Below are 15,402 nucleotides of genomic sequence, written 5' to 3'. Positions count from 1 at the left end.
CTAACTTAAGATAGTTCTAAGTTATGAATGGTCTAAGTTGTATATTTCTATGTTATGTGTGGATTCCTCCCTCTTCCTTCCCCCTTCCTAGGCGCACCGCGATTACGGGAGTTCGGGTATATGGGCTGATCCAGAATATTGTGTTCGGGAACTAATGCGTTCCCTAGAAAACGTCATTTCGTCCGGTGTATATTGGATTAAGGGGGAGTGGGTTTCTTTGAATCCCACACCGCTCTACCACACCATTTATAAGACTTTGTTTTTGATCACTTAGGACACCTATCATGCAGGCTTTTAACGGGATTGTTGCAATCTTGAATATCTCTTTCAAAATTTCAAAATTTGGGCTGTGATGTCGTTTACCTCAGTTCAATTCTTCGTTGAAATTTCCGTGAATTTACTATAATTTCTAACAGTGCAGTCTAGTTACGTCCCTGCCCAGGTCAGAATATCCAGAGCTTCGTCTCGGCCTACTGCGCCGGAAGTGCGAGAATTATCTTTGAAAGATTTGTGCAATGGGAGTGCATGACTTGATGTAAGCTTTTGGACATACGCCATTGCTAAGTACATGTAGAAGAAAAATACAAAAAAAAAATATAAAAAAAGAACCAAAAGACAAAAACACAAATTAAGCAAAAAATTTGCCTGTTGTCAACAGGATATAAACACCACAATATATTCCATAACAGGAATATTCCTGTTATCCCCATATTCCTGTTATGGAATATAATGTGGTGTTTATATACTGTTGACAAAAGCAATTTTTTTTGCTTAATTTGTGTTTTTGTCTTTTGGGTTTTTGACGTGACAACGTCTAATAAATCTATGAACGCCGACTGCACGCACGAAAAAGTGTCCCATTACGCACATTGTCCCGTTACGCTGTGTACCGTTACGCTCATTGTACGCTTGCGCCGCATCTATCTCTCTTCCACTCGATTGGAACAACCATCGATTTGACTTTTTCAAGACACATTAAACTTGAAACACTCCCTTTCGTTTCCTACATTTCCTGTCATCGTCCTATCCTTAACAGAATAACACGGATTGGAAGAAGTTAAATAGCAAACATGTATAAAAGTTATAGTTAAAATAATCTCTTCGTTAAAATAATAAACATATTTGAATTAACGAGTGAAAATAAAAGTAAATTTATCAATTAAATTGTAGATTTCATTTCACTCCTTCTTTGTATCCATACAAAATAGTGATAATTCAATAAAAAAATATTCAATTTTATTCATAAAAGTATGCAATCATTTCATCAATTTTTTTATGTCGTCACGTTAAACTATCGTCTGTAAATCGACTTTACAGACAACCAAATTTTTGTAGTTTTCTTCTACAGACATGCATGTGCTTAGCAATGGGGTATGTCCAAAAGCTTACATCAAGTGAAGCGCGAGCGAATCCGCTTCCCTTCCGCGTCACGCGGCATGCAGCTGGCCGCCGTTCAACGGGCTTCCCGCGGACCACGTAAGCACGTGAGTCAAAGATCCGGACGCTCTGTCCGCTCCGGTTTCCCGCGCCAAGGTCGCGCGTCCGTTCTTCGTCAGCGTTCTTCGCGCAGTTCGCGCGAAACCCGCCGTCTTGATCGCTGTCGGTGACGCGACAGCGGGCATTCCAGAGCCACGCGTGTGAGACGTGCCAAGTAACCCGTCTCAATTATTGTACAGTCCGCAATAGCATTGTACCAGTGATATACATTAATTCGTGGGTTCAATGACCTGTAGGATGAACTCCATAGTTCTACATACACTCGGTCAAATGTCACCCACTCATTGACTGCTGTGTTTTGAGACGTTACAACGTAGCAGCCTGTGATTCGATAAAGCTTTGGTTGGGTGTTTCTCATTGGCCCAGAGTCATCCAGGTGAGTTGTGAGCCAATAGCAGAGGTAGCATTGAAGTATAACTATTTGTATTTTTAGCCTATCGCGAAATGAATTCGTGAATTTTTCCGGTCTCTACCATTAACTAGAGACAGGAAAAATTCGCGGGTTCAATGACCTCCAGGATAGACTCCAATATCATCTAGACACTCGGAAAAATGCCAACTGTTCAATGGCTGCTGACTTGTGAGTCGTCTCGACTGGGTGGCCTGTGATTCGACACTTCTATGAGTGAGGGTCTCTAATTGGCCCTCAGTCCTCCAGATTAACAGTCACCAATGGCAGAAGCAGCACTAAGGTATAATTATTTGAATTTTAGCATAACACGAAATGAACCCGCGAATTTTTCAGGTCTCTACCATTAACCCATCGTAGGGGCATGCATATTTCGCGAAAAGATTCCGAGACTAGCTGAAAGTTAAAACATTGTAGCATCGTCTGCTTCTCGTGATTGGGTGAGTTTCTTTCAGGTTCATTTCGATTGTTACAACACTAATCACGGTGAGTCAGCGCGGAAGCAAACACGTCCTGAGTGGCTCAGGTCAAATAAGGAAACGACTTCTCTCGCAGACGTCCGCCAATCACAAGGAAGAAACCGCTGGTGTGAGTAGTATAACTTGTTGCAGTCTAATAGGCGTTCATATTTATTCGCGAAAAATGCTTGCCCCTACGGCCATCTGTCACTCGCATACAACCGCACGATGTTCGTTTGCTGGCTTATATAATACATTTTGAGCACTCGAGAAGCTTTGATGGATGAGATATATGTAATCGTATAAAATGGAGCTTGTTAAAGCATAATATAAAATGTTGTGGAATGCTTGAAGATAATAGTGACTGCATCAAATACTTTTTCCTGTGTCAGTGGCGATTACTATTATTTTTTTGCACTAGCTACAACTGGAGTAATAGTTTCTTTAAATGATTCTTGCAATGGGAAAGATTAATTTTAAATTTTTTATGAACGTGCGCCACTGCTGGTTTTCATTGTATGTGTTAGATAAACCACAAGATTGATACAATATCTAATCGTGTGTTCCCTGCGTTTAAAGAAAAAAAAACAGAACAACAGTGGCAGAAGTATACGTTGACCATTGGTACTAATTTTGAGAAATGTCAAATTCGGGACCATTTACGTGGCGCAGACTGTATTTTGCAGATGATCATAAAAACTCATGCTCCTTAAAAACTGAATTGTACCAACTCACGACTGCTAACTGAATCTGTAATATTCATATTTGTAAAAATTGGAGAATTTTCATTTGATGAAAAATTTCTTATTTAGGGCCAGGAATAGAAGTTGTTTTGTCCTCTCACTTCCGTACTGAGAAAGGTCGCAATGACTGTGGATTAAAGCTAGCATCTGATCACTTCCGGTTCAAGTACCGACTAACCAATTTTTTGGTAGGCAGAGTTAGATTTTATGACCTCTGCATTTTGCTATCAATATGTCAAAGATGTTACGCTATTAAGTCAAGCCTGTTGAACTAAGGTAAGGTGAAGAAGGATATCATCATTGCGAGACCTTGAAAACGCACAATTATAATAATTCGTGTATTTTATTCACTGTATCTGCGCAAAAATTACTGACATATTTTGTTTCAGCACTAAATTTTCGATATTAAGAAGGGTAGGGTTCCGTGTTTTATATGGGGGCCCACGAGGTGTAAAGTGGAGTTATTTTACTTGCGCGTTCGAGGAAAAGCGGGATTCCTTGCAAGTGGGGACATTGAATTAAGCAAGCTGGCATTACAGTGCACCCTGCTTTGTCATTACTCAATTCCAATTACTTAAGCTATCCTAGTCTATATCTATCGATTACGATCCCAACGTGAAGTTGAGCTAAAAACCATTACAAATGTGTTGTTAAGAAAGGTTTAATTAAGTTTACGGCCAACACGAATTACAGTTCATGCAGGAATCTTCGTAAATTTACGGACAAATAACTAAACATATTTGCAGTCATGAGTTCTCTTACTTTAAACATGAACTCGCAAAAGAATCATTCTGGAGTATTAATAACATATTAATAAAACTGTTAAGTCGACAGCAAAAACATTTTTCATATTTACCCGTTGGAAAACAAAACACATACCCACCTCCAATCTTGGTTTACGACGTAGTTTGTACGAAGATCCACTAATCCGGAACTAAGAAGAAAACTAGATTAGTTTGAGGTGCGTTATTCGTTGGGAGGCCGTAAAATAACTGTATAATTTCTAGTCGTGTACATTTTCCTCCTTCCCTTGCCCTTGTAACCTATGAGTAGGGACCGGAAAAATTCGCGGGTTCAATGACCTCCAGTATGAACTCCATAGTTCTACGTACACTCTGTCAAATGCCACCCACTCATTGGCTGCTGTCTTGTGAAACGTCCCAACGTAGCAGCCTGTGATTCGATCAAGCTTCAGTTGGGTGTTTCTCATTGGCTCAGAGTAATCCAGGTGATTTGTGAGCCAATAACAGAGGCAGCACGGAATTATAACTATTTGTATTTTAGCCTATCGCAAAATGAATTCGCGAATTTATTCCAGTCTCTACCGATGAGTCAGAGTTGTGTAGCTGGCGTTGGCCTGGTTTAGGAGTTTCACAGGGAAAATTTTCTCTTCATCTTCACATCTTCCATGATTGAGACTTGTGATCAGCAGAGCTATCAATTTTAATATTATGTTTGTTAGATATCGTACAAATTTTACGTCATATTATCGTTCATTTAACGGAGAAAAAAAATGTTGTTTCATTCTGAGGCGACTTACTTTTGAGTGTGACTGTGCTCTCTGCTGCAATACTAGTCTCGAGGCAAATAATAAATGTCATAACTTCCTCAAAAGGTGTTCCCCCGTGCTACGACACGGCTTAATGGTACAACGTACCGGTAGATAGTTTGCAAATTAATTGAATGCAGGGGTCTTTACAAACCTCACGGGACCATAATTTTGTCAATTTGCAATGATGTATGTATTAAACATACTATTACAAAATTTAATCACAATTTTTATATTGTTTATAAATAAACTTTAAATAAAATAAAAATTTTTTCTAGTTTAGTACATGTTTAGTAGACATGTAATAAATATGCTCCAAGAACATTTTCACACAGTTCTAAAAAGCACCATACGATTTTTTATGGATTGTAAAATACAAATTTAGAATAAATACGCCTTTAGCTTAAAAATATATATTCTGTGCTGATACTATTTAAATGATTTAAGACAAAGGATAAAACCGTTTACGAATCACCTACAAATTGAAATATTGCCATCATTTTGGAAGAATACTATTTATAAAGATTTTATACCCCCCTCAACCTACACGGTACCAAAGCTTTGGCATCAGTAATATTTTAGTTGAATCTTCTCATTATTTTTTACATTATTTTTATATATTTGTACTATCTAACTTTAACTTCATGCAACTTTTGTACAATTAGAAAAATAACAACTTTTTATAGCATAACAATCCTAATTTGTATTAAACTAGTGATTGTTCGAATCCCAATATTCTCGAATTCTAATCCCAAAGAGTACTTCCAATATACCCTTGATTCTGAATCCAGGTTCCAAGAGTCAAAAATAAAGAAATGTATAAGAAATTAAAATATGATATATGGTGTTGAAACATTTAACCCTTTAAATGTTTCATTCGTAAAATATGTTTTCAGAATCAATACATCTTATAATTTTAATTTTTATGATTACATTTTAAAAGTTCAATATGTTAAGAAATGGTAACAGGATAGGTATTAAGAAAAATAAATTACCTAGTTAACTTCAGAGGTTATCAATGATCATTATTTTTAATTAATATTATTTCCTTTAATATATTTAATTAAATATTTTTTATGGAATATCGAACCCTTCATACAGAGGATTTTATGGTATTAGAGGATTTCATTGGACCATCACTATATTAAACTCAATCACTAGAGACTGGAATAATTCGCGATTACGATGACCTCTGGGATAGACTGCACAATCCCCTACATACTCAGGTTAAATGCCACTTGCTCATTGGCTATTGACTCGTGACACCTGTCAATTGGGACGCTTGCGATACGATAATTTTTTTGGTTAAATGTTTTTCATTGGCTCAAAGTACTTCAGATAAATTGTGACTCAATCACAGAAGCAATATAAAGATACAGTTGTTTAGATTCTAGAATATCATGAAATGAACCATCGAATTATTCCGGTCTCTATCAATCACGTATAACTGTAACTCCTATGTAATTTCTAGGGACTGTGAAAACAATTTGTAATAGTGAGAGTTTTGAATGAATAGGGTTTTTATTAATGAACTTTGACTGTAATTCTTCATAATCATAGACGTATCCATCCTCTGCCAACAGGTGTGGAGACTATTCGCACTTGGGCTCAGGACAGCAGTCTGGGTACGGCAGCGTGTCGTTGGACACTACAGTACAACCGGATGGCAGCCCTATCAAGCCGCATCTGAAAAAAAATTGATTGTCCGTAAAGTCCGTTTACGGACGATAGTTTAACGTGACAACGTCATAACAAAACATTGATGAAATGATTGCATACTTTTATGAATAAAATTGAATCATTTTTATTGAATTATCACTATTTTGTATGGATACAAAGAAGGAGTGAACTGAAATCTATAATTTAATTGATAAATTTACTTTTTATTTGCACTCATTAATTCAAATATTTTTATTACTTTAACGAAGGGATTATTTTAATTATAACTTTTTCACCTTTTTGCTATTTAACTTCTTCCAATCTGTGTTATTCTGTTAAGGATAGGACGATGATAGGAAAAGTAGGAATCGAATGGTAGTGTTTCAAGGTTAATGTGCCTCGAAAAATTCAAATCGACGATTGTTCCAATCGAGTGGAAGAGAGATAGATGCGGTGCAAGCGTACAATGAGCGTAACGGGACACAGTGCAACGGGACAATATGCGTATTGGGACACATTTTCGTGCGTACAGCCGGCGTTCATCTATTTATTAGACGTAGTCACGTAAAAAAAAAAAAAACAACGCATTCCGCAAGTCGGACAAGAGATGATATGTTAACCATGCATATCTTCGGGGTGACTATCAAATCTCATCACTCGCAGAAGATGAATTTTACAGGAGAGACCAAAAACCAAGACTTAACTCCAGCCTTAACAAAGATATTAACAGTATGCAGCCACCTTAACTCCTTCGGTTAACATAAAATATTATCCGTACGTAGGAAATTTATACACACACCTATCTAAGGTTCTTCATTCCAATTTTTAGATTATTATTAGAGTTCGTACGTTTACTAAAGTGTAAATGATGTTTCATTATAAAAAATAATTGGCTTTAAGACCTGGAAGAAACGTGTGGAACATATATGCAAAAAAATTATATTAATAAATTAAGTGAAGTAACGAAATTTGCTACTCAGCAAGATGATTTTAATGTCTATCAGGCTACTTTACCAAAGTAAATTGCAAAAGTTGGAAGCATTTGTCTCGTAGTCTCAATTCTGATTTTAGGTTTTTATGCATTCCAGCATGCTTCATCAGGGCTGAGAAGCAACTTCTCATACCTGGTTTCTCATCCCTAACGATACCTGCTATAATTTTGATAGAAATGTTGGTACACTTATACCAACCGGGTAGATGCTTCTTAATATTAAGGCAGTATCCGGCCCAACGACTAGAAAGAAACCGCATATTAAAAACCATTTCCTTCTTTTTTTATTTTGTGGTATCAGTTCATAATTTGTTTTTTTCAACTTTATATTTTTGAAGAAGAAAAATATAATAATTGAAAAATAAGAAAAAAAAACTCTTTTAAAATTTATAAACTGTTGTGTAGTACAAATTATGACATTGTTTCCCGTTGAATTTTTATAATGGGAATAAAAATTTCAGTATTGTTAGAACATAAAAAAAAAACTGTATTCGCTAGTCTTTGGTTAATACTCCCGACTCCACGGTACCTAATGAATTTGTATAAAACCAGTAATTCGAATGGAAACCACTAAGAAATGTAGCTTGGCCTTTGTATTATTATTTTATTTGTTATAAAATACCCTGAAAGAGATGTGATAGTTTATGGGGTGAGAATAATTTAAAAAAAGTTAAATCCCTCGTATATTCGCAATTATTCGTAACGAGCTTACAATTAAAATATCGAATCTAATTTACGTTACAGTGAATTTATTTTAGCATTGAGTATATTTTCATTGGTACATCTTATAAATGATTCTGATTATACTTTCTATTCGTGTTTGATTTCAACCATAAACGAGACGCACACCAGGTAAATCCCGCTGTCTGCTCAACTCAATCTCTAATTCTAAGACATGATATTACTCTCACCCGGCTACGGTGATTTCATATTTTCCATCTTGGTTCTTGTGACAAGATCCTCGTTGGCATCCAGGCACTGTCCACTCGGAGCCGACGTCATGAGGCTCGTTCTTGTACACGCATTTCCCCGGGTGATCTGTGACAGAAAACGTCAGTTTTGTAGTCACGGGAAATATTAGTAGAGGCCTACAAATTTGGTGTCAATTTAAGGCACCCTTGAACATAAAATAAGTCGGTGTCTTCTGTGTTCATTGGCTGCTGTTTCTGTCAGGATTATGTATGATTTAAATGTTCCGATTAGTTTCTTGTCGTACAGGACTTGTCTAACTATGTGTGCATGCTCGAATGAGATCTTCAAGTGTGTTTTGGTATTCACTCTATCTTGACTTCAAATATTTACAACCTGGATTTTGCAGATATATTATTTTTAGTATAAATACACGTGGCCAGCTTTGTGGATTAAATAATACACTTTGAGAACAAAGAATATTTTATGGGAAAGATATAGGTATATACCGAAACATGCCATCTTTGTTTCAGTAGTATTTAAGCCATAACATTTATACAATGGCATAATTTTTAACATTTGGCTCCATTACAGCATATTTTAAAATAAGTGGAATAGCTGAAGATAAGAGTCGATATCTGCTACAAATATTTTCCCCAAACATTTGGCGTTTATTATTAATTTAGTTTCTAGGAATTACTACATATAGAATATTACACTGATTTATAGACTTAGACAATATTAAATTTTATGCCTCCTGCACTAAAGAAAACAAATTTTAAATTTCGAAAGATGAATAATTATTACGGTCTAAGAACTGCTGAATCACAAATTATGTTATTCGATTTATTTATTCTCCTTAAGCGCACAAATTAATTTCTGACAATCTAACAAAATCTCTTTTTTGTCATACAGTTCTTTGTTTATTCATTTAATTCCAACTTTTTCTCTCTCACAAATGTGTTATATGTAAAAATGTAGAGTTTGGTGTTTAAAACCAGCAGTAACAATTATTGCTGAATATGATTTATGCTCACAAATAAAGGTATGCAATGTATAGTTAGACCGAGTATGAATAACCAAACAAATAAAATATCAAAAGTAACTAAAACCAATACAAGTAATAATATTCTAAAGTTATGAATGTATATGGAAAGTTGATAAAAATTAATTGTAATTTGTTTTATCTAAAATTGTAATGCAAAGTTTGTTTAGCTTTGTAACAAGAACTAAGTGTCAAAATGGAGGCCATAAAATTAAATTATTTTAGGAGCATATTTTTTTTTAGCAAACCCTTTAATAATGGATGATAACCACCCAAAAGATTAATGATTTCTCAAATAAACAGGCCAATGCCAAACTTAAATTGCTCGTTGAAGCAAAAAAAACCTGCCAAATGTAGATGTGGACAAATTATGTTGGTGCTTGTTTACCATAAATGTCCTTACGAACTTTCGTTGCTGGAAAATGAAAATATAATTTTTTAAGTTACTTTTAATTTAAAAAAAAAGTGTAATAATATTTTACAATTAAAATGAGGTGGCCTCTGTCAACGCAATGAATTGTGAATATGAAAGATTGCAATGCAAAATGAACTAGTCTATTACTTGACTAAAAACATCATTTTATTTAGTTCGTGTTCTCTGGCCCATAATTATCCTACAAAATTGTGAGAATGTGTTTCTTCTTCGTCTTATGACATTTTTTAAAATTTCATGCTTTTTGGTTGACCTGAATTTTAACTTACTAGGATCTTCGTTTTGCGTAGTCAGATATATCTGGCACTCATACTGCTGAAGAAACAGAAGGGCCGAAACTGTCATAGTCAAGGTGACACTTAGCAGAGACATCTTGATGTTTTGAAATCCGATACCTAAAACAGTCAAAAAGAAGCACCATAAAGTATAAAAAAATATTAGGCTGTTTTAAATATACTAAATTATTCCACTCAAAATTTTACCATTAAATATAAATTAACTTACTATTAAATCCAATGATTGTATTATGTAGTAACACAAATAGAATATGTATTTTATTAAATAACCATAGGACACTTTATGCTAATTAAAGTACTTTTGGATTTGATGAAAATAGGAATGAATTATTTACGGAACAAACAAATTGGAAAAATATTTTACTAAACAGGTTCAATAAACAATAATTACGATTTAAATACGCTATGTCTTCTACTTGTAATGTACTTGTAATATTGCTATGAATTTTAAACTCCGCTTAGGAATTTGAAGTGCTAATAGAGTATTAAAAAAATTAATTTTTCCTCATCTGTAGGCACGGAATAAATCTACAAGCTACTTCAATAATTTCCACACATTCAGTCACCCATAAGTTGTTACAACAGCCACTGCTATTGTTATTCGATGTTAATGTTTATCTACAAAAGGTTAAACAAATACGAAATATATATATTTTTTTGTATGTTTAAGGTGCATGGAATAATTACAATAGCTCTAAACTGGTTGTTTCAAGAAGATAATTAGTAAATTATCATGCCTAAGATTAAAATATTATTGTTTAAATAAAATATAGATATTTATAATTACTACGAAAATATTGTCAACGATTCTGTGTAGTAAGCATTTAGTATTTTTACTTTATAGTTTTTAAACCTTATGCCAAATTTTAACATCAACTATCACAGATCTGCTGATAATAAATGCAGTTAGCTTAAGTACACCTATGTTTCTGAAAATTATTACTTGCTGCTTAGTTAAAATTAATTAAAATAAAAAATTGCATATCACAACTGCAATATTATTCAGCTTTCTTGTTAGTTTTTTTAAAATTAAATCGTCATTATTATAAATGTTTTAACTTGTTATACTGAAAACCTTAGAACATATTTAAATTTATAATTGTTGACATAAAACCCTACTACAATCCACAACATGTTTTAAATTAATCAGTGACAGCTATCTTAAGTTATGTTGTCTGAAATAACACAAAGCTTTCAAATAGCGATAAAGATCAAAATGTATTTCAAAAAGTGGCGTCGCTCTTCCTTGCCATTTTACTATACAAACCAGTCCGACGTATTCTTTATAACAGCTGTATAATTTTCACTGAAACACGATAGAACATTATTGACGAAAATAGTGACAAGTGGACAATTTTTATGCTACACTATCGTATATAGAGTTCAAAATCACATGATATATAATTGGTCCAGCGAATATCATCACTTGAACAAAAAACAATATAATCTAAGCATTCGTCTACCTGGTATTTGTGCGAACGACGTAACACAATCGCAATCTCTTCACGTGCGAATAGAAAAAATGCTTTGTACCAAGTCATTTCGCATCTGTGAAAATTACATTTAAGCCCTTCACAAACCTAAACATGTTCACTCGGTTATTATATTTAAAATCCTTCGTACTGAAAACCTTATGAAACAAAGTAAAGGATTAGTCGCATACGTTTGTTCTTGATTTTCTAAGAATGAAACTAACTCAATTGTAATTCAGGGCTTCAAGTCCTACGGTCACCCACATCAATGTCAAATGACTACACAACACCTAAATGCTACTTGAAATGCGTGTCGTTTAGACAATAGCTTTGAAAGCTTCTTTCCATATAGTTATAATAAAAAAAAACCCAAAGTACCTCTATGTACATTATCCACTTGTGCAAAACTGCTTTGTAGAAACAAATACTCGAGATATACATATAACGGACAGCTAAAACAATTTTCTGCGTAAATGTAGCATATCTGCGTATTCAAGCCACTAGATGGCATATCACGTTCTTATTATTAAACCTGCGTGTATTTAAAATTGATAACACAAATATATTTGAACATGAAGATATAACCTACTCTTGTCACTAGGCAAAAAAAAAACTTTTTTTTTCTTCATATTTTCGGTGCTAAAATCCGACTTTAGCATGCCGATCGTAATCGTAGTGAAATATATATAATAGGGCCATGCAAAATAATTAAATGTTTATTTATTATACTAAACCTTTTGCCACTAGTTGTTTCTCTCAGTAAAGCCCCTCTCGTTTATATACCAAATACCTCTGTATTTGTCTCCTGTATGTTTGGCCAAATTTCACGGACCAGTAGAGATTTTAGTTTACCGGAAAAAGTAAGTACTTTTGTGGAATATTAATGGAATTAATTCTGCAGAGCCACAACATTTTCCCAATAGTCTTTTTTTTCTTCACAGAAACACACAAATAAATATTATTAAATTTTTTATACAATCAGAACCAAACACAACATACATTTTTTTCTTTTTTTCTACCAGCTAAAAGCTTACTTAACATTTGAGGGTTGAATAGGACCAATGCTACATTCTACGAACTGATAGGAACAACAAAAAAAGTTTAAATAGTTTTTTTATAAAAATTCAGAAAATAAATATTTGTATATTCTACATCAATAAATTGCTCTTTTTACTTTCATTTTTATATAACTAATGTAAAGTTAGGGTTATATTTTATATATTTATTTCTCATTTACTATACATTTACAAATGTTTACAATCGTCAAAATACCGCATGTAATTTGAAGTGACTAGATGCACTCACATACAAGCTTGCTTTCGTGAGTGCTAAATTTCCTGGTTAATTAAGTGAATATTGTTAACAAAGTCTAAAAAAAAAAAAAAAATAGTGCGTGGCGTCCCTCCGCGCGGAAGAAGTGAAACTTCGTAATGTGGAAATGAAAATAAGAAGGGGTAGAAATTGATTTTTAGTGAAATCGTATTGTTTCTTTAAGACAAACTTTATTAACATTGCTTACAATTCACAATTGATGGCATCTTTTAATTATCATTTTCGAGTGGAGAAATATCCAAATCTATAACATTTACAATGGGATTATGATAACTAAAAAAGATACGAAAGGTTTGAGTTCTATTTTTTCAATACTTCTTGCAAAAACTGCATCAGTGGTAGTTCCCCCTTTGGTTTTCACGACGCTCACACTGTTTACTTCGCTGCATAGCAAGAATACCACGCGCATGTGCTTGGGATCTACCGACTACCTCTCTTTCTCTCTCCTACTTTCTACTTTTGTGTATATTTCTTTCTCTCTCCCTCTTGCGTTGGAATATTGGACGCTACTCGTTGCTAACGCTCGCGCTGGCCTGTAACAGGTATACTACGCGCATGCGTTCGAGTGCCACGCATTCACTCTCGCTCTGTCTCTTTCTATTCCCCCTCCCCAGGATCGTTGAACGTTTAACGCAACCTTGTTGGAAGTCGCACTAGAAGTTTCACTTCAAAAAGGAAATAAATTATTAATAATTTCCCTTAAATAAATACATAAAAGACAATCTTCCTCTTGAGATTGTCCCCGCTCACCATCTGCACTCACCTGCGCCGGAGAGCCGCGAAGAAGAGGAAGATCTGAGTGGTGGATCGCGAGAGAGTCGCGCGCCTTAAGTAGACGCGGAAATGACATGTTTTGCCCGCCGGACGGAGAGAGTACGTCTTAGAGGTCACGCGGAGACGCCTCGACCTTGGCCGGGACTCTTGGCCTGAGCATCCCATAGCAACATCTCCCCTCGCCCTCGCGCTATTTCCGCTCGATTAGATAAGACAGGCCATTAAATCTGACACTTGACACCTCCCGGCAGTGGCGTAGCCAGGATTTGCGTATGGGGGGTGTTAAGAAGCATGCCCCCCCGCCCCCATATTAAAGCGGGGGGTCCGGGGGTCCTCCCCCGGGAAAATTTGGATTTTAAGGTGTAAAATAGTGTTTTTTTTTTAACAGTTTTCGGTACTTAAATTTAAATATTGTAATGGTAAAAATTTTATTAATTTTAATATGAAATTTGTTTGAGTGATGAATAAGAAATTAATTAAAGATTTGGTGCTAAGGGGGGGGTTCGAACCCCTAAAACCCCCCCCTGGCTACGCCCCTGCCTCCCGGGCACGTCTGCAACACCTCGATCGCTCGCTCGTGCAACTTCGCAGTGGGATCGAGAAGTAAGCGAGTTGTTTAGTCGACTCTAAAAAAAAATTTGGTTGTCGGTAAAGTAGGTTTACGGACGATAGTTTAACGTGACAACGTCATAACAAAACATTGATGAAATGATTGCATACTTTTATGAATAAAATTGAATCATTTTTATTGAATTATCACTCATTTGTATGGATACAAAGAAGGAGTGAAATGAAATCTACATTTTAATTGATAAATTTACTTTTGATTGCACTCATTAATTCAAATATGTTTATTACTTTAACAAAGAGATTATTTTAACTATATCTTTTATACATGTTTGCTATTTAACTTGTTCCAATATGTGTTATTCTGTTAAGGATAGGACGATGAAGTAGGAAACGAATGAGAGTGTTTCAAGTTTAATGTGCCTCGAAAAAGTTAAATCGATGGTTGTTCCAATCGAGTGGAAGAGAGATAGATGCGGCGCAAGCGTACAAATAGCGTATCGGGACAAAGCGTAACAGGACAATGAGTCATCCATTTTCGTTGCATACAGCCGGCGTTCATCGATTTATTAGACGTTGTCACGTCAAAAGCCAACTGCTGTTTCAAAATGGTCCGAAGCACACAGGGGGTTCTCTGCCTGTTGTGTTATGGCTGACTCCCATGTACTATGGGCACGGACTGCCTGGCAGGCCTCACCTCCAGTGCCAGCTGTGTTTCTAAAAGGCATGGGATTTATGATTTGCACATTAAAAACACTTATAAGTTAAATATGAATGCTTGTTTCTCCCTATTTTCCTATGACTTTTACACTCCTACAGCTCCTCTAATACTATTGTCTTTTATATTATCAATTGTTGTAGTGTATAGTATCTAAGCCCTAGTAACTAGGTAATAGCCTTAAGAAAAATAATTTAAAATATATAAAAAACCAAACAAAATAAATAAAAATAATTAATTTAGTTTTAGTAAGTATATTTATTATATTACATCCTATTGCAAGCATTCACGCCTACACCTTGATTGTGAGCTGTTATTATCATTGACACTAATTATTCAAATGTATAGTATTTAATTAGGGCTAAGTGATTTTTTTCTTATCTAGTTCTGGTTGCGGAGTGGCAGTGGAGTGAGTGGCCCGTGTGACCACTCACCACCAGGGGTGCGAGTGCCCCTGGTCATAAATCCAGCAGAAGTTTGAGAGCGGACTACGCGACCAACTCTCCAACCCACCGCATGGTGGACTCTTTTCTAATCTGTCCAACTCTTG

At 35.1% G+C, this 15,402-nt stretch overlaps 1 long non-coding RNA gene across 2 annotated transcripts; it reads right to left on the bottom strand.

Annotated features, from left to right (window-relative positions):
- Positions 1-6,158: 6,158 nt before the first annotated feature.
- LOC134530234 (uncharacterized) lies at positions 6,159-13,632 on the bottom strand. Of its 2 annotated transcripts, none has more exons than XR_010074795.1 (4): positions 13,557-13,632; positions 9,963-10,088; positions 8,218-8,344; positions 6,159-6,342 (listed from the first exon to the last, which is right to left on the bottom strand). It is a non-coding gene; the product is annotated as an uncharacterized LOC134530234 (long non-coding RNA). The 2 variants fall into 2 exon arrangements; XR_010074796.1 differs by having other exon boundaries at positions 13,544-13,586.
- Positions 13,633-15,402: the final 1,770 nt, after the last annotated feature.

The sequence above is a fragment of the Bacillus rossius genome, chromosome 3 (genome assembly GCF_032445375.1).
Source record: "Bacillus rossius redtenbacheri isolate Brsri chromosome 3, Brsri_v3, whole genome shotgun sequence".
NCBI lineage: Eukaryota > Metazoa > Arthropoda > Insecta > Phasmatodea > Bacillidae > Bacillus > Bacillus rossius.
This window is presented reverse-complemented; position numbering and strand designations above follow the sequence as displayed.